Source organism: Lissotriton helveticus, chromosome 8 (genome assembly GCF_964261635.1).
Source record: "Lissotriton helveticus chromosome 8, aLisHel1.1, whole genome shotgun sequence".
Lineage (NCBI taxonomy): Eukaryota > Metazoa > Chordata > Amphibia > Caudata > Salamandridae > Lissotriton > Lissotriton helveticus.
Window position 1 is genome coordinate 368170799 of NC_136069.1, and position 19696 is coordinate 368190494.

Consider the following 19696-nt stretch of genomic DNA (forward strand, 5'->3'; position numbering starts at 1 on the left):
GTATCCGACTAGACTTTGAAATTAGGGTTAAATCACAATATTCCATCTAAATATATCTAACTGATTAAAAAACGATATGTAATCCATAGGACAATAATATTCATGTTCAATTAACTGAAATTATTTTGCTGAATATTATGGTCTTGTTTACTTGTATGGCACAAGAGTCAGTGTCAAGGCAATGGGCGCCCCTCATCACGCCATTAATTTCTTCTTGGTTAACATAAAAAAATATATAACAAATTGCATCGTGATGTATAGTATGTCTCAATTCTAATGAGAAACATCACAATGTAATTGTAGCATCTCAATCCAGAAACATAAGGACATAGCATAGGCAAGAGAAGAATCCTTTTTTCACTTATTATACAGAATAATTTCAAAAGTTACAACTAAGCAAGAAAACAGAGAATACTATATACATTGTTCACAAGTTAGGTTTGAAATCAAAGTCCAAGCTTTTATTGTTCCCCTAAGAAATACTGTAATTTGATGTCAACATTAAGTCCCTCTTCTACTGCTCGAAGGACCATAATCCATTTAGCCTCTCTTCGTCTCAGTTTTAGCAACCTATTGCCTCCACCTTTGTCCATAGACACTTGTTCAATACCATGGTAAGAAAATTTATGTTTAATAGAATCATTCATATTTTGAATCAAATGTGAGGCTATAGGATACCTAGTATCTCCATTTTTCAGGGCTCTGTAGTGTTCCACCATGCGGTCTTTAAGCCTTCTCACTGTACTTCCTACATAAATCTTCCCACATGTACAAGCAATTACATAAATCACAAATGTCGATTCACAATTAATAAAAGTATCTATGTAGAAGGTACCAGTATCATTGTATTCAAACTTGAGTATTTTTTTCACCGCCCACCATAATAAAAATAATTGTGGTATAGAACTAAACACTAGAATAGGATGAATTTAGAGGTTTTCTTGTTGGGCTCAAGCTGTTGGAAGTTTTTTGCAGGTACGCCCCAGGCAGACGGTGCCGCGAGTGACGGCCCCCCCCAGCGGAACTCGTTAGGCGGCGGGATCCGGTACGGACGCCAGCCTTGACGCCAGGTAAGGCCGGTGCACGGGTGGGGAGTGGCTTGGGTGGGCCTCATGGAGGCCGGGTGTCTGGAGGGGGCCGGGTGTCTGTGGGTACGGATGCTGGGGGAGGGGATTTGGTGCGCTTGGTGAAGGGCAGGTACGTGATGGATGCGGGGCGTGTACGGAGACGAAGGAGGCGGCGGGCAACGCGGAGTCGGGGAGCGCTCTGAGGGGAGATGCGGCGAAGTCTGGGGGGTCGGCGGCGTCTGGCGTCTGGGCGACGGAGAGTTGTGATGTGCCGATCAGGAAGCTGCCCTATATGGGGGTAGCGAAGCCACTGGGGACGCACTTGTCACTGGCGATGAAGGAGAAGATCTGGAAAGCGGAATACGTGGAGATTTTGAAGTTGCTTCACAGGGAATTGATGGCCAAGGAGGGTTCGAAGGAGGAGGAGCAGGAGTCCCGGTGACCATTGAGAATTGGTCAGCTGCCTTCCTGATATACGCTAGTGTATACTGCGAAAAGTATCCAGACAGGTCGGTTGCTTTGTTCAAATATATGGATGTGGTGCGGCGGGCGCAGGTGACGTACGGAGGTTACGCTTGGTCGCATTACGATGAGGAATTCCGGGCGCGCATGGCCTCGGATCCGAAGGCGCAGTGGGGCGAGTTGGATGCGGATTTGTATCAGCAGACGATGAGTGGGGCGAAGTTTGGCCGCACCATCTACACGGCCAGTGGGCTTCCGCTGGCGTCGCCCCCCTTTACAGCCCGCCCCACTTGTGGGGTGGTGGGGTCGGGAGACGCCGGAAGTTCAAACAGCGTCGGGGCCTGCTGGGACTTCAATAGGGTGTCCTGTCTCAGGCAGGCGTGCCGTTTTCGGCACGAATGCTCCAAGTGCGGGAGGAGACACCCAGTGGTGCGCTGCTGGGGGCTATGGGGAGGACCCGCTCAGGGGCAACAGCCTGTGTCAGCTCCCGTTGGGGGGAGAGGGGGCGGCAGGAGAGGGGGCGGTGCCTTGGGAAAAGGCTCATACACCGGCTAGGTTGGACAGGCTCGAACCTCTCTTGGTGGCTTATCCGCGGGCGGACGATGCGGCCGTGCTGCGTCTGGGCTTCAGTGAGGGTTTCCGGTTGGGGTACGAGGGTCCGCAGATCGCCCGGTGGGCGAAGAATCTGAAGTCTGTGAACGCGCACAGAGGTATCGTCCGGGAGAAGCTTTTCAAGGAGGTGAAGGAAGGGAGGATGGTGGGTCCCTTTCAGGAGCCGCCCCTGCCGGACTTGATAATTTCACCGATTGGAGTGGTTCCTAAGAAGGAGCCGGGTCAGTTCCGTCTGATTCAGCATCTATCGTGGCCGGAGGGCACATCGGTGAATGATTATATCTCGGCGGAGTTGGCGTCGGTGTCGTACTCATCCGTGGACGTGGCGAGGAGGCTGGTGACGGCGGCGGGGCGGGGTGCACTCATGGCAAAATGTGATGTAAAATCTGCGTTCAGGTTGTTGCCGGTGCATCCGGCGGATCATCAGTTGCTGGGGATCCAGTTTGACGGCCTCATTTTCGTGGATAGAGCGCTCCCCATGGGGTGCTCTGTGTCGTGTGCATTGTTTGAGAGGTTCAGCTCCTTCTTGCAGTGGGTTTTTTCTTGGCACACAGGCTCTGAGGCGGTGACGCACTACCTGGACGACTTCTTCCTGGTGGGTCGGCCCGGTTCGACGGATTGCCAGCGGCAGCTGGACAGTTTTGCGGACTTGATGGGTTACCTGGGGGGTTCCCTTGGCGCCGGAGAAGACTCAGGGTTCCTCGGGATAGAGCTCGACTCAGCGGCCATGGAAGCACGCCTACCGGAGGATAAGCGGGTGGTGATGATGGACTTGGTGAGTGGCATGTTGGCCCGGCCGAAGGTGAAGGTGCGGGATGTGCAGGTGTTGCTTGGGCATTTGAACTTTGCGTGCCACGTTGTGCGGGCGGGGCGGATGTTTTGCCGTCGGCTGGGGTTGGCATTGTCCGGTCTGACGTTGCCACATCACCACGTACACCTGTCGGCGGGTTCAAGAGAGGACTTGAGCATGTGGCTGGCTTTTCTGGGGCGTTTTAATGGAGTGCCCATGGCACCCCCGGAGGACTGGCAGTGGGACGTCACGATCTCATCGGACGCGGCGGGAGTCGGCGGCTTTGGTCTATTCTGGGCAGGGAGATGGTGTGCGGAGCAGTGGCCGGCTCGGTGGCAGGCAGGGGGAAGGAGTATTGCGTTCCTGGAGCTTTTCCTGTTGGTGGTGGCTGTGACGGTGTGGGCGCAAGAGCTGGCGCACAAGCGAGTCTTGTTCAGGGTGGACAATATGTCGGTGGTGCAGGTGGTGAATCGGCAGTCCGCGAGGGAGCCACAGGTGCTGAAACTGATGCGCGTTTACGTCTTGAAGTGTCTGGAGCATGACATTCTGTTTCAAGCTCAGCATGTGCCAGGGGTGGACAATGACATTGCGGATGCTTTGTCCCGTTCACAGTGGCAGAGGTTCCATGGGCTAGCCACGGAGGCGGCTGCAGTCAAGACGCAGGTGCCGGAGGAGCTTTGGTTGGTGGGAGAGCACGGGTCGTTCAGTTGGTGAAGACGTCTTTGGCGGCGTCCACGTGGAGGAGTTATGAGCAGGCTTGGCTGGAGTTTCTACGTTTTGGAGCGGTAAGGCGTTCCGGGTGTCGGAGTTGGTGGGGTTGCAAGGACGGCCGGGAGTGAAGTGGGGTGAAGTAGAGTTGCGAGGCCGGGAGGTGGCGGTGCGTTTGCGACGGTCGAAGACGGACCAGCGTGGAGAGGGTACCTGGGTGGTTCTGGGTCCTGGGGGGTCAGAGGCGGTGTGTCCGGCGGAGTGGGAGAGGCGACTGGCGAGGGGGCAGGCGCAGGATGGTGCGGTGGTTTTTTGCCGGGGAGAGGCCGGTCGGGTGACAGCGGCTCAGTTGCGGTGGGTCCTGCGGCACGCCCTAGGGGTCTATGGGTGAGGACCCGAAGGAATTCGGAATGCATTCTTTCCGCATTGGTGCGGCGACAGAGGCGGCGCAAAAGGGTTGGGGTAAGGAGGAGATAAAAAGGCTGGGACGCTAGAAATCGGACTGTTATAGGACGTACGTCAGGATGCGGGGGGTAGGAGTGGAGTGAGGTTGACATGCTTGGCCCATTGCTAATATATGTATCTTTGCAGGTGCGGTGGCGGGGCCTACTGTGACAACAATGAGCATTTACGTGGTGGGCCATTCCTTTGTTAAGAGAGCGGAGAGGGCCGAATGGGAGAAGCACAGGAACCTCAATTTGGAGTTAGATGAACAGTTGTTTAGGTGTCATTGGAGGGGCAAAGGGGGCATGCGTTGGCACGAGTTGGTGCCGGCTTTAAACAATGTTGTGCGGGGGGATCTGTCCGGATGTGGTAGTCATACACCTGGGTGAAAATGATTTGGTGCAGTGTACGGGACTGGCACTGGTAAAACAAATGAAGAGGGATTTGCTGGAAATGCGGAGACAGTGGGCGGGGTGTTATGTCATTTGGTCGGAATTCATTCCTAGACGGTGCTGGAAAGGGGCAGAGAGGCCTGCGGCTATTGACAGGACACGGAGGAAAATTAATAGGGAAATGCGGGCTTTCTGTGAGAAGGAAGGTTTGGGTAGGATGGAACACCCGGAGCTGAGGTATGGGGCAGTGTATTTTTTCAGGGAGGATGGCGTGCATTTGTCACGATATGGGATGGAGCTTTATATTGTGCAGCTGAAGGAGGCAGTGGATCGGGCGGTGGGGGTGCGCAGGTATCCAAAGGTGCAGGGGCCCTAGGGGTGGTCGAAAGCCGTATGGGGCTTTCAAGTGGCGCTTTTTCCTAGTTAAGGGGGGGGGTAGGATAGGAGGAATGAGGTTTCCTAGACAGAGGGGGAGGGAGTGTACATATGGCAAGTGTTTAAACAGTTGAGGCAGGTGTTTGGATAGTTGGTACTTATGTTTATGTTGTTTGCGGGGGAACTTGTATGGGGTGGGGGTGGGGGTTTGGGCAGGTATGTGCATATTTAGTTAGGTCTAGTTTTGTACGGCAAAGGCCAAGGATGTGGTATCGTGTTAAGATGCACCTGTTCCCAATAAAGCGGCCTTTATCACACCTTATATTGTCTCCGGTCGGTCTTTACCCTCCCTGTCTCCCGATGGGCCCCAATGGGGCTCTGCGGGGGGTGGCCGACCGGAGGGAGGCTCGCCCCCCCCGGGGAAGTTTGGGGCCCCGGGAGGAAAGGGGGGGACGGAATGGACGGGTCAGGATGCCGAGATTGGGCTGGTTGGGCTACTTGGGTGGACTTGGGCTGGTTTGGGCTCCCTTTGGGCTGGGGAAAATAAATACGGCCATTTTGGGTCACTGTGCACCATTTTAGGGACAGTGACCCAGCAGCCGAGTTAGGCAGGGAAGTTGTTGTCCCTCCCGCCTCCCTAAGAGGCATGGTTGCGGGTGGTTTTTGCAGGGGTTGTGGTCCTGGGTTAGGGGGGTAGTTTCTGGAAGGGTTTTTGTTGGGAGCAGGTGCATTTTTGGTTAGGTTGGCTGAGATCTGATGTCGCTGGGGGCAGGTGCTGGGAAAAGGTTGTTGGGGTGGTGCTTTTTCCTAGTTAAGGGGGGGTAGGATAGGAGGAATGAGGTTTCCTGGACAGAGGGGGAGGGAGTGTACATATGGCAAGTGTTTAAACAGTTGAGGCAGGTGTTTGGATAGTTGGTACTTATGTTTATGTTGTTTGTGGGGGAACCTTTTAGGGGTGGGGGTGGGGGTTTGGTCAGGTATGTGCATATTTAGTTAGGTCTAGTTTTGTACGGCAAAGGCCAAGGATGTGGTATTGTGTTAAGATGCACCTGTTCCCAATAAAGCGGCCTTTATCACACCTTATATTGTCTCCGGTTGGTCTTTACCCTCCCCGTCTCCCGATGGGCCCCAAAGTAAATATGGTGAATCCCATTTTAAGAGCTAGTTACGGGCATTACAAGGGCGAAGCGCTTCTTGAAATCCTGTCCTTCATATTCTCTCCAAAATATATTCAGGATAGTGGAAGAGTCATTTGTCTTTTAGGCACAATGCAGCGCTTTGTTGCTTCACAGCACTATCTTTATGCAGAAGATGTATAACTATACTTTGGTGTCGTCATTCACTATGGCGTGATGGTGGTGGTCTAATAATTACTTCGACCTCTTTTCTTATTTATTCTGTATTAAGGTACTCTTATGTTGTTTTGTAGTTGAATCCTCGGGGGTGTGAGAGTAACCCATTTTACCCTTTCTCTTTTGTTGTTTAAATATACTTAGCAGCGGGCAGCTGCAAGAGTAGAATAACGGTAACGAATTTCCTTTGATTTAAGTGCCTCTTTTGAACGTCTTTAAAATGGAAAACTCAGGCCTCTCTTTTTCCAGAGAAGAAGCAGACGCTATTCTCAATGATCCATCTTTGTTTGCAGGCCCTTTGGTCGCACATACAATATCCCAAACTTCTGATTGGGATAAGTTGGGCGAACAAAAAAGGAGTCGGATTAGAACCATTCTACATGGAACAATGATGAAAGAGTACCTGACCAACAAGATTGCCCCTAATGGCCTTTTGGTTACCAATGCCCCTCGAATTTTTCTTAATGATAGTGTGTTTAGAAAAGAATGGGCCCAGATAGCCTGGCATTGCACACATGATTGGGCACTCCTAAATATAAAAACAGCTTTACGCTTGTCGGAGGCCCTAATGGTGGAAATCCAGTTAACAGAAACACATTTAAAAACTACTGTAACAGGTTTCAAAAAGAAACTCGATGAGTTCAACAAAGAACTCAACGACTATAAAGACAATCTGGCCCAGTCTAAGATTCAAAAATTTCAGAAGGATTTAAAGAAATGGTCCCATGCCAAAGTTTATCCTTACGCAAGTGATGAATATACACCACCAGACCACACCAATTACAACTCTGATGTCTCGGACGACTCAAACTCTAGCGGGTCTAGTGTTGGGAACACAGGGAATAGACAACGAGGTAGGGGCCGTGGTAGGAGTAGGAGACCCCAAAATACCCCACAATGGTTCTCATACCAACAACAAGGGGATGGGGTTTTTTATCCAAATCCTTACAATCAACAACCATTCCCTCCACAAATGGGCTGGAATCCTCATTTTGCTCCGCCACCTCAGTTCCAATCTAATATGTATCCCCCCACTTTTTTAGGGTTTGGCCAGAGAGGCCGGGGCAAGAGGAGAGGCGGGAATCATGTCCAGTGGCAAACACCAGAGGTAGTGGGAGACAACACACGCAGCAAGACACAAGACCAGAGGGCGGGCCCCAGCAATGTCTGAGCTTGATTACTAACTTATCAAGCAGAATTCTAACCCCTGAGGATTTAGAGGTTTTGGAGAAAGGCCTCGGGTTTATACCTACATCACGGCTTGACCGTTTTAAACTCTTTTGTGAACTAAGTGAGTTTTTTAGAAAGCTGAGATTGAAATCCTTCTTTGAGCACCAAAATGGAACTGATAACGAGACGAGAGGTAGTGACACCAAGTTTAGAAATAAATCTACTTTCACACCTCCTACACATCTAGTCCCAGCAGAGATCATTGCCTTTGAACAGGCGGTCTTCCGTGATGTTGAACTCATGGAGGAACCCACTCCTTTTAAAAACCTGACGGCAGGACAGTTCAAGGCTATTGAATCCCCACAGAAGGACTCTAACATCGTAATCAAGAGTGCGGATAAAGGTGGGGGTGTCGTTATACAGGACACCACCTCCTATGATGCAGAATGTAGATGCCTTCTTGACAACACAACAAACTATTCAGTACTTACTGAAGATCCCTCTACATCATTAAGGGACGAAATCATCGAGTTGGTTACGACAGCCGAACATGATGGCTATATTGATAAACATGAGGCAGACTTTCTAGTTAATTCAGAAGGGAGGATCCCATACTTTTACTGTCTCCCCAAGACTCATAAAAAACGCCTTCCACCACCTGGTAGGCCAATTGTCTCGGGGTTAGGTTCACTTTTGGAACCCCTTTCAAAGTATTGTGATTTTTTCTTCAAACCACTTATTCAAACCACCAGTACTTACATTAAGGACACAAAAAGTTTGTTGGCTATGCTCCTGACTGTGAGGTTGCCTGAAGAGCCTAGCTTTCTTGTCTCTTTAGACATTGAAAGTTTGTATACTTGCATCCCTCAGGATGCAACTTTGAAAGTCCTGGCGGATGTTTTAGAGCACACAGTTTGGGAGTATAACACCTCACGCACCTTTGTCATAGACTGTGCCACACTGGCCCTAAAACATAATTTTTTTCAATATCAGGACAAAATGTTTTTACAAAAGACGGGTACCTCGATGGGTAGTACATTTGCCCCTAGTATTGCTGGACTATATGTTCATAACTTTGAAAAAAACCACATCCTGGCCAATACAAACCCATACACTCTCAATGTTATCCTGTGGCAGAGGTACATTGACGATGTGCTTTTAATGTGGAAAGGATCAGAAGAAAGCCTTCTTGCTTTTTTCCAGTGGGTGAACACTTGTGATCCCCATCTCAAATTCACTCACCAGTACAGCAATGATTCCATTGAATTTCTGGATGTTACTATTACTAAGACTGGGGATCACCTAACAACAAAGACTTTTTACAAACCTACCAGCAAAAATAATTTACTTCATTTCACAAGTTTTCACCCACGCCCTTTGCGGGAAAACTTACCTTACGGTCAGTACCTGCGCATACGCAGGAACTGCAGTAACGTGAATGATTACAAAAAACAGGCGGCAGATCTGACTGTGAAATTATCATCTAGAGGATATCCCACTAAAATCCTGAAAAAGAGTTACAAAAGGGCCAGGAATCAGAACAGAGAAGCACTGTTGGAGGATGTTACTAAGGATAACTAATCAGAAGTACCACTTACCTGTGTGACAACGTACAGCAATATATCCAATGCCGTATCTCGTTGTATTGGTAAACATTGGCGAATCCTCACGAGCAATGGACGTGATTGGCAAAAACCACTCTTCTCGTATAAACGTGAAAGAAGTTTACGAGATGCCTTGGTCCATACCCGGCCGCGGAACTACGAAGCAGTACAAGAAACTAGTGTACTTTCTGCCTGGGGTATGCCTCCGGTTGTGGGTCACTACCCTTGTGGCGGGTGTAGTGTCTGTCACTTGACATCAGCGGTCAAAACTTTGGCCTTGGAAGAAGGAAAGATTTGGCAACTCAGAAGCCACACAAATTGCAATTCTTGCAATGTGGTCTATCTGATTGTCTGCCCCTGCAACTTAAAGTATGTGGGTCAGACTGCACGTAAAATCAAATTGCGCATAGGGGAACACCGTAGCAACGTAAGATGCCAAAAAAAGCACTACAAAATTGACAGCCCATTTTTTGGAGCAGGGACATGGACCAGATGACATAAGATGGATCATCATTGAACAACTGAAACAGAACAGTGAGAGTTCCATTTTTGAGAAAGAACAGCATTGGATTCATCGTTTGTCTACACATCGGTGTGGATTAAATGATGACATACTATGGGGGTCGGTGATGCGTCGTTAAAATCTCCCCTCGCTCCCGCCCTCTCTCCAGTATAATTTTGTACTATTTTGTTTCATATTCCTGGACGTCCTCCCCTGACACAGTCATAAATACTCTAACTGACTCTCTGGTCAACCAGCTCTTTGGTCAGATATTTAAATGCATATCTAAATGTGAGTTAGAGTCCCTATGTTTTGCTAGCTGTTCTAGTGCCATAATTCCTTTTCATAGTCTAAGGGGAGCTCTATGATAAATGTCACACGGAGGCTGCATAGTGACTGCCGATTTGGATATATTCAACCACAGAACATAACGTGTTTTATGTACACAAACTCTCCGCGCCCCCTGTTTGTGCCAGGGTACTTGTATATTGTAATCTTTTCCACCGTTCGCTTCCCTGTCTGTTAGACTAACAATAAAGTTGCGCACAATGAAAAAAGAGAAAATGAGACGAGGACTTGTCTAAATACGTACTAGCCCTTTAAGCGAACGGCAGAGGGCGTGACCACTTTTGTGCGACCAGACGTCGCACTTCTGGCGCGAACAACTGACGTGATGGTGTTTATATCGCAAAGAAACCCGCGTTTCCTTTGAGTACGGGCCGTGGATGTGACTGATTTAGGTGTGGCTACGGGGAGTCGCCAGTCAGAAAGTAAGTGGGCTTATCAACAAGGTCCTGTGCCCTTTAAGTCCACAAGCGAGTGACAGAGTAAATACTCTCTTAGCGATGTATTTTTCTAGGTAATGTTAAATGGATGACCACCGATATTTACACAATTACTTTGGAATGTTTTTCCTAATAGGCACTGGTGTGAAGGTTCACCCCTGCCACGTGTCAAGGAAGCCTGCTGCTTCTTTAATAGAGTGAGTAGACATACAACAATATGGAGATTTAAAAAAGCTTGTATATACTTTCGTTTGAAGGCGTTTTGGAAGAAAATGGCATTGTTCGAGTAAAAAAAAGGAAATTCGTTCTGAGTGTTTTTAATGGTGTTTGTTGAAATTCCGGTTGAAACATACAACCCCAAACACGTTTTGTTAAAAAACCCTGACTCGTGCAAACGTCTGCGTCATGCACTGGCACCCACGTAATTCTCAAAGAATTGGGACAATGCATTATGGTGGAGCGCTGTACCACATCAAATAATGAGTGACAATGGTTTGCTCTCCTTTCTCTGTAACAAACTTGGGGAGACAAAATCGCAGATTATAAATTCATAATTTGCCTATTGGGTGATGGTTCACGGGGTGTGATATCAGTGAGATTACTGTAATGTGTCTTTTTTAGTTAGTATGTTTGCAAAGTGAGGATACACATATGTCTTAGGAGTTTATTCTCTGTGTTTTTTACAGTTGAGATCACTCCGACAAGTTTGTAAAATCCCCTTCTTTGTCTATTTACCTGGTTGCAAGTAGGTGCCTTAGGGTGCACCTCCTCACAGGTAAGAACGATTACTGGTCCTGAAGAATGCTGAACCGATTTTTGGTTCGATAGCTGAAACATGTCGACCTTCTTTTTAGGACATTAGGTTCAAATTTACACAACCTTCTGTATGTCTGACTTTCACTCGTTTTTAATTGGGCTAGCACTACCCCTTATATTAAAAAAGTCTTTTGTTGGGGGAGTAGTCATGACTCATTTTAATTAGCACTACTTTTTCAGTACTATTCACGTACTAACAAACAGGAACCCGATGAAGATGACTGGCTACCTGCCTAGTGCGGGTGCCTGAGGGTTCCTTTTTTTCCTCACTGAATATGCTTTGCAGTACATCTACACACCCCTTTGGTGTCGTCATTCACTATGGCGTGATGGTGGTGGTCTAATAATTACTTCAACCTCTCCTCTTATTTATTCTGTATTAAGGTACACTTATGTTGTTTTGTAGTTAAATATACTATTATACCTGCCAAGGAGGGGGCTGGAGGGCAGTCACTTCACTCTTATTCTGGAATGCTGTCATATCTGAATTGTAGTTGGGTAGATGAAAACTGTCTTATTCAAATGGACCATGTGGAATTTCGGTGCTGGTGTACTATCATTGAAAGCATGGGCTGGAATCTATGAGGCAGACCACCGGAGGTTGTGTTGCTGCTTCATACATTTCGGGCCTGCTTTTGATTTGGTGGACAGAGAAATGTTTTGGCATAAGCAAAAGTACTGGGCATTAATAGCAACAAATTATCCCTTATTGTAGAATTACATCCAGGTATGCAGGCTCTAATCATAAATAAACCAGATAGTAAATTGTTACAAGTGTTATAAATAAACATAACTGATTGTATTGTTTACTGGTAGCATTGTTGTTTGGCTTTTAGGTTTTGTTAAAGACAATTTTAACTCTCATTACCCACATAATGGATGCACACCCAAAGGACTCTATGCGTATCCATATGCTGATGGGTGTTAGAAATAATTGCCCTGTGGTTGTCAGTCAGTCAGTCAGTCAAAAGTCTTTATTTCGCTGCATTTCTGCAACATAAATGCACATGCTACATATGATAATAAATATATATTCATACAAATAACACATCTCATATTACATCAAATTTAAGCCGACATAAAGCAAAGAGCAAAGAACAAACATCCATCAATTGTTTCAACGTTAAAAAGAAATTGCTTGGGGGGGCGTGGCTTGGTCGGCGGTGAGAATGGCCGCCTAATCTGTCTCCGCTCCGCACAGGGACAGAATCAGATCCTGTTGCAGTGCGACCCAGAGCCCGAGCGTCAATCAGTTCGATGTCATCTCCAACCGCTTGATTTGGTGCGCGGGGAAACGTGACTTGCGACTCCATTACAGGCATTGAAAGGAGTTTTATTGCCGATCGGGCTGACAGTCCGGGGACCCGACAACCAGCCGACATCTTGCGATCGCGATCTCCGCTCCTGACTCGGAGGTGCTCCGATGAGTGCAAACCCCAGACAAGTGTGGTTTCTACACCGGAGGTGAGCGCTTGATTTACCCTCACTCAGGGCGGCACATGGATGATCCCAATGATTTCCCACGGCAAAATATCCTGACGCACGCCACTATCGCCTGACTTCAAAATGGCGTCCTAATAAGACCCTGCAACGAACGCAGCCTGCCTCCTCGCCATGCTATCCTGCTCGGGGCTTCTCGGGACTGTCTAAACGTCCCCACACTAAATTATGTCTGCCGCTCCTTCTAACACCCCCCAACACACACGTTAAAAGGGGGCTCCCAGACCATCGCCCAGCACATCGCGCCTGACCTCAAGATGGCGGTCCTACACACATTTTAAGACGGCGATTTTTCTTCTGGCCATTCACCTCAGTGATCAGCCACCACAAAAAACGGCCAGCTTTAGCTTTAACTTTAACCCATAACTGCTCTTCAGCCCTAATATCGCCAGCAGTAGATCCAGCAACTGAGAGGAAGGCACACTGTACCCACACTATAACAACTGCAGCCAGCCGTCCAGCAACTGAGAGGTACATTGCTCCTGCACCATTTTACGAGTGAACAACCATCATAAAAACGGCCAGCTTTAGCCCATAACTCCTCTTCAGCCCTAATAACGCCCAGCAGTAGATACAGGCGACACCAATCAACGCCGCCCAGCAACTGAGAGAAAGTCATGCTGAGCCCACACTATAATACTATAACAACTGCAACCAGGGTGTCCTGCAACAAACACATCGATTCGGAAAGGCACGGAAGGTCTTTGTTGTCACCTGCGACCCGACCCACAGCTCAGCGTCCCTGTCCCACTGGCACTGAGCAGTGTTTCTAGTGCCCCACTACAAATAGGATCTCATGAATATTGTGGGCCGAGGAAAGCAAATCTGCCAGAGGTACACTCCCAGCCATTGTATACATAAGTCTGACTCCGATTCTGCAGTCGGCCGTGGTTCAACCGCTATCGATCCACCTTCCTACTAATTAGACACCAAGTAATTACCGAAAATGGCGGACAGGGACTCCAAAAACACTAAGAAGGTACGACCAGAAACTTCAGTCTCAGACTCACCTATCAAAAACAGGGGTGACGTTGCTAGCACACTAGACATGATTTTGAGGAAGCTGGCGGACGTGCATGTGCTAGCCAAATCGACAAAATGCAACACCGGTGCAATGCAACTTGAACTAACCGCGATCAGGGCAGACATGAACTCCTTATCCCTACGCCAGGACGAAGCAGAGCAAATAATTAGTGACCTCGAAGACAAGTCAACGAACGGCGCTAAAATTACACAGCATCTCCAAACAACCACCAACGATCTCAGACGCCAAACCTCAGAATTGGAAGATCGCAACAGAAGAGGAAATGTGCGAATCTTCGGGGTCCCAGAAAATGCAGAAAAAGACGCTGACTCCTGCATATCCTTTCTGGAAGCGTGGATTCCTTCTGTTACGGGGATACAGTTCCAACACGGACTGGAGCTGGACAGAGCCCACAGAGTGCCGACCTTCCCGCACCGCACATTGAGAGGCCCTCGACCTCTAATATGCAAACCACTGAGGTTCCAGCACGCGGAAGCCATCCTAAGGTATGCTAGAACCAACCACAACATCAGCTGGGAAGGTAACAGAATCACATTTAGCCAGGATTACTCAAGGGAAACGGTGGAAATATGGAAAGGTTTCCTTTCACTCCGAGAGAAATTACGGGCGAAAGATATTCAGTTCTCCTTTGCAGGCCCGGCGAAATTCAAGATCTCAGACCATGGTCGCTCCCATCTATTCACCAATCCACATGACTTAGCATGTTACCTAAGCGTTCAACCTCAAGAAGAAATGGACATGTCTGGAGGTCAATCCAATAAAAGAAAAACAGATGCCCAAGAAAAAGGCAGTTAGGACTATCTCTAGCCCTCATCTTCAATGATCTTATTGTCAGGTATGTCCAAATGTTGAAATATGGAAGGTGTATACAGGCGGCCTGCCACCCCAGCTTTAACGGCCTTTAACGGCATGTCCTAGCCTTTCATTGTCTTCCATAGACGAAACTTAGCCTCACTGATCGAACTCTGTAATCTGTGAAGATGGTCTTCTCTACATGCAGTGCGTAACTGAGTTGCGCCCCACATTAGCTATCATTTACTATCACTAGCTAGAAGTGTCTAGAGTCCTTATGACCATCAGTTACTACAGATAGCCTGTTGTTAATCTGCTATGGGACTAAACAAGCGACATACAATATATTGTCTACTTACTGTCATATAGATACAGTTCTGTCTATACGCTGTGATATGAAAGATGAATTCAGATGGTCTGCTACTCCAGCCTTATGACCAGTCCTAGCCTCTCAGTATCTTTCACAGTCTGAACTTTGCCTCAGTGTTTGAAAACTGTAATTTGGGTTGAGACATCCCTGTGTCAAGTCCTCACCCCACTTAGCCTGTCTTTCTCCTAGTTATAAGATGTAAGTCTACTGATCTGCTCCATGTATGGGAGGGCTCCAGCACTACATTGCACTGCTTACAGTGCTCTAATGCCTTGTGCCTCTTAATAATATGGCTACCTATAAGTCGATGAGAGTCTTATTGTACGTTCATTTTCACCGATAACCTAATGTGAGTCGATTGCAATACGAGGTTGATTTACCAGGTAGTTGCTTTACTTACCTTTAATCAAGGGACACACGCCCTGATGTCTACACATAGACTTACGTTACAAGGTTTGCGCACAAAAGACTATACCTTCCACAAGTCCTCTGAATGAATAACTGTACCTATTCATATCTGAAACTGTTAGCAATAATTCTACCTATCATATGCAAAAAAAAAAAAAAAAAAAGAGGGGCTCTCTAAGTAAGAAGTTCCTTGTTTACTTATGAAATTTTCTTCAAATAAGGCGTTACGTCAGGCATCCTTCGGAGTGCCCGAAGTGCTAAGTTAAATGGTTAAAGGATATAAGTTGAATGTACTTAAGTTGCTTTTTCTCTTAATGTTATCAGAACTTTACCAAGATGTTTGAACGCAAAAACTTTACAGAATGTTACTGCACAATGGGTCATCTATCGTCTTTGGTACATTTGTCCCTGTGCGGGCGCAGACAGCACTGCTGTCGCAGCTCTTCAGTTCGAGTTTCGGGGAGGGAGGGAGGGGAGGGAGGGGTGGGAGGGAAGAGGGGTGTAAGGAGGGTCTGACTCAGTTGGGGGGAGGGCTGTAGGGTTGTAAAAACGGTTGTTTCAGGTGCTATGTACTACTCTTTATCTACTCTTTACTCTTCTTTCTTTCCTTTCTTTCTCTACCCGTACTTTTACTGCTTCTTCTGACTTACTATTTACTCTCTACCACTGCGATGTGTGCCACGCACCCCAAGGCCTTACTAGGCTGGCAGCGCTATCTATTGGAGTCTCCGTAGAACACGGACTACCTAGGTGTATGGAATTCCACGTTAAAGCAAGACCATATCCACACAAAATCTCGTGGCGGCCCATCACCACACTAATCCGAACATATACCCATGGCCTCAGATAAGAAATTAGCAGCCTCCCTACATAATGTTTCGCTAAACGTTAAGGGGCTTAATCCCCCGGTAAAGCGCAAACAAATCTTAAACTACTTAGCCAAAACTAAAGGGGACATAATTCTCATGCAGGAAACCAAATTATCCCAGATTGATGCTGATAATCTTAAACAAAACTGGATCTCACTGACACTTTGCTCCCCCGCAACTCAAAAGTAAAGAGGTGTGATCACCCTGGTTGCTAAAAAGGCAAACTTAGCCCTGATATCACACTCAGTAAACTCCGAGGGTAGACTAAGTATTGCACACCTTCAAAGAGACGAGGACCATATCTATGTGGCAAATATATACGGCCCTAATACAGACCTGCCCGAATTCTGGGAATATGTGTCGAAAGAACTTGAAAATATTCCACAAGATGAACTACTAGTGGTCGGGGGAGATCTTAACCTACCATTAGATCCCTTGTTAGACAGGCAATCCAAAAGTACATAGCACCCCCCACGCGCCCACGAGGCATTGAAACGAATGTGTGCCAAATTCCACCTACATGACTCTTGGCGCCTCCAACACCCAGATGGCCGTGACTATACTTTCTACTCCCCCCACAATTCTTATTCAAGAATTGATTACCTTTTGATATCCGACTCTCATACACACCTCATCGACGAAACTGATATAGCCCCCATATTGGTGTCGGACCATGAAGGTGTCCATATGAAATTGGCAGGCTCCCATTCTCTTATCCCCCCCAGACGATGAAGATTCAACGATGAGATACTATCAGTTCCAGAAAACAAGTTAAGCATAGAACAAGGCATACAAGAATATTTCCAGATAAACTCACAACCAGATACAGACCCCGCCTTAGTTTGGGACGCGTTAAAGGCCACATTAAGAGGTAAGCTAATAAGTATCAGGGCTTGTATGAATAAAGAATTAAATTCCGAACTGGACTCTCTAGAGAAAACAATCAAGCAACTAGAGTTGCAACACTCCCGTGATCTGAACAATAAAGTTGCCATCGACCAATTGACGACCCTGAAATATAAATACAACGCCATCCTTAGTAAAAGAGCAGGAGTATGGATTAACAAATTCAAGGCTTTAGAACTTTGTGAGGGTAACAAAGCAGGGAAACTCCTTGCTTCCTATCTTAAACACAAAAGGAAGCAATTCCATATAACATCGATTAGGGACCAATCCAATAACACCAAAACCAAACAGAAAGACATTCTCCACACATTTCAGGCGTTTTATGAGGAGCTCTATAAAAATAATAACCAATTCAACAGGGAAGAATGCGACAACTATCTAAACTCAATTCGACTCCCACGGTTATCCGAACCTGACAAAACCAGACTAGGGGCCCCACTGACTATAGCAGAAATCTCTTCCGCAGTCAAAACATTAAAAAACAATAAAGCTCCGGGGCCTTACGGCTTCACGGCCAATTTTTATAAAAGTTTTGAAGGACAACTTAACCCAAGACTCCTTAAACTGTTCCATTAATTTTCAATGTCAAACAGAATCACCCCCACGATGAGTGAAGCGACAATAATAGTGATCCCCAAAGAAGGGAAAGACCCCCTACTCCCTAAGAATTAAAGGCCGATATCCCTCATAAATTTGGACTGCAAGATTTACGCGAAGGCTCTAGCATGCAGACTAAACGAAGTTTTACCCGCACTAATAAATAACTCACAGGTGGGGTTCCTGAAACATCGCCTTTCTAACGACAATACGAGACTCCTATGCCATGTACTGGAGAAGTCGAAAATCTCAAATGCCCCCGCTGTAGCAATCACCCTGGACGCGGAGAAGGCGTTTGATAGAGTGTCGTGGCTCTTCCTCCGCCAATGCATGCACATATTCAACATGGGTGAGACTTTTATTAATATGGTCATGTCATTGTACGCTTCCCCTTCGGCTAGAATTGCCATCAACAGCTCGCTATCAGAACCATTCCTTCTCGAACAAGGAACTAGACAAGGTTGCCCATTATCTCCCTCTCTATTCCTTCTGGCAATGGAACCTCTCCTCCGCGACATACAACAGAACACAGATGTCAAGGGCATCAACTTCGGGGATAAAACTGTAAAACTTGCTGCTTACGCAGACGATATTCTGATAGTCACTGAAAATCCTGATACCTCTATAGCCGCACTGATGAACTCTATAGAATCATACTCTAAACATTCAGGCTACAAACTGAATCGGGATAAATCTGAAGTTAAACCCCTCAACATATTCACTAACAAAGAATCTTTAGGCTCATCAGGTCTAGTCTGGCAAAACAACTACATCAAATACCTGGGCATAGAATTTGGAAGGTCCATCATAGAGACCCTACTACATAATGAGAAACTCACCCTCGAAAAAATAAAAACTCAACTAGGCGGATGGTCACCCCGCTTCATCACCTGGTGGGGTAGGCTGGAGACCATCAAGATGATGATTACACCGCTAGTAAACTACCTAATTACCATGCTCCCTTTAATGCTGTCCCACGAATTTCATAATAAATTGGATAAAACTATTAACAATTTCATCTGGAAAGGGAAAAAAACACGTATCAGCCTGCAAAAACTGAAACTTGATAAATCCATTGGCAGAGTCAACCTCCCTGACTTTAAAAGATATCAAATTGCCTTTTTAGCGAAACAAGGATCCTATTGGCTGTCCCCCCGATAGACTACTCGCGGGAGTGGCTAGATGTCGAAAAAGCTCTTCTGGAAGGCATGCCTCCCATCTCGATCCTTTCAATGAAAGCGAATCAGATCCCATGTTCTAAACCCATATTTACCAACACCAAAATAGCCCTACTTAAAGTAGATAAACTGTTAGACTCAACGATAAGAAAATCTAGGTGGGAAGCGATCTGGAAAAACTCCTCAATCACCTACAAAGGTAAGCCACTATTCAACCCAACCTGGATCAAGAAGGGAATCTTTTTCCCCCACCAACTCTATGACAATGGCTACCCTCTACCCTTTACGAAAATCCAATCGAACTTTGGGATTGATAGTTCCGACTTCTACATATTCCTCAATGTTAAAACTGCCATTCCAAAAGCGGGATTGACATCCAAACACCCAGCTCTTCCTTCACTCCTCTCCTCCCTAAATAAAATAGGCCACCAGGTCTCGAGGTTATACAAATTATTGAGCCCGCAATCATCAACATTAAATACCAAAACAGCGCAGTTCTGGTCGTCAGTCGCCTCCTTCTCCATCTCAGAGCTGGAGTGGTCCACGGCGTGGAGATCTTGCACAAGCCATAAAATAAGCCCTACATTATCACAAGCCAAGTTCTGGCTCATGCATAAAGTCTTCTGGACGCCGGCTCGCCTATATGCACATAAACTCAGCCCTGACGCATTCTGCTGGGACTGTAAGCGTGCAGAAGGAGATTTAGAACACCTCCTACTCCAATGCGACTGTGTCTCACTGTTTTGGGATAGGGTATTTGGCTTCGTCCACAAAGTATTTAACATCTCACCTGCCAAAGAACTCCCCTATCTTATTTTCGGCTTTACTGAAGAGACCCAACTCCCTGAAATAGACAGGGCACTCCTAGACCTCCTCCTCACGGCAGCTGTGAAAGTCGTTCTAAACAATTGGAAAAACACCAAAAAGGCAAGCTATGCCTGCTGGCTAAACT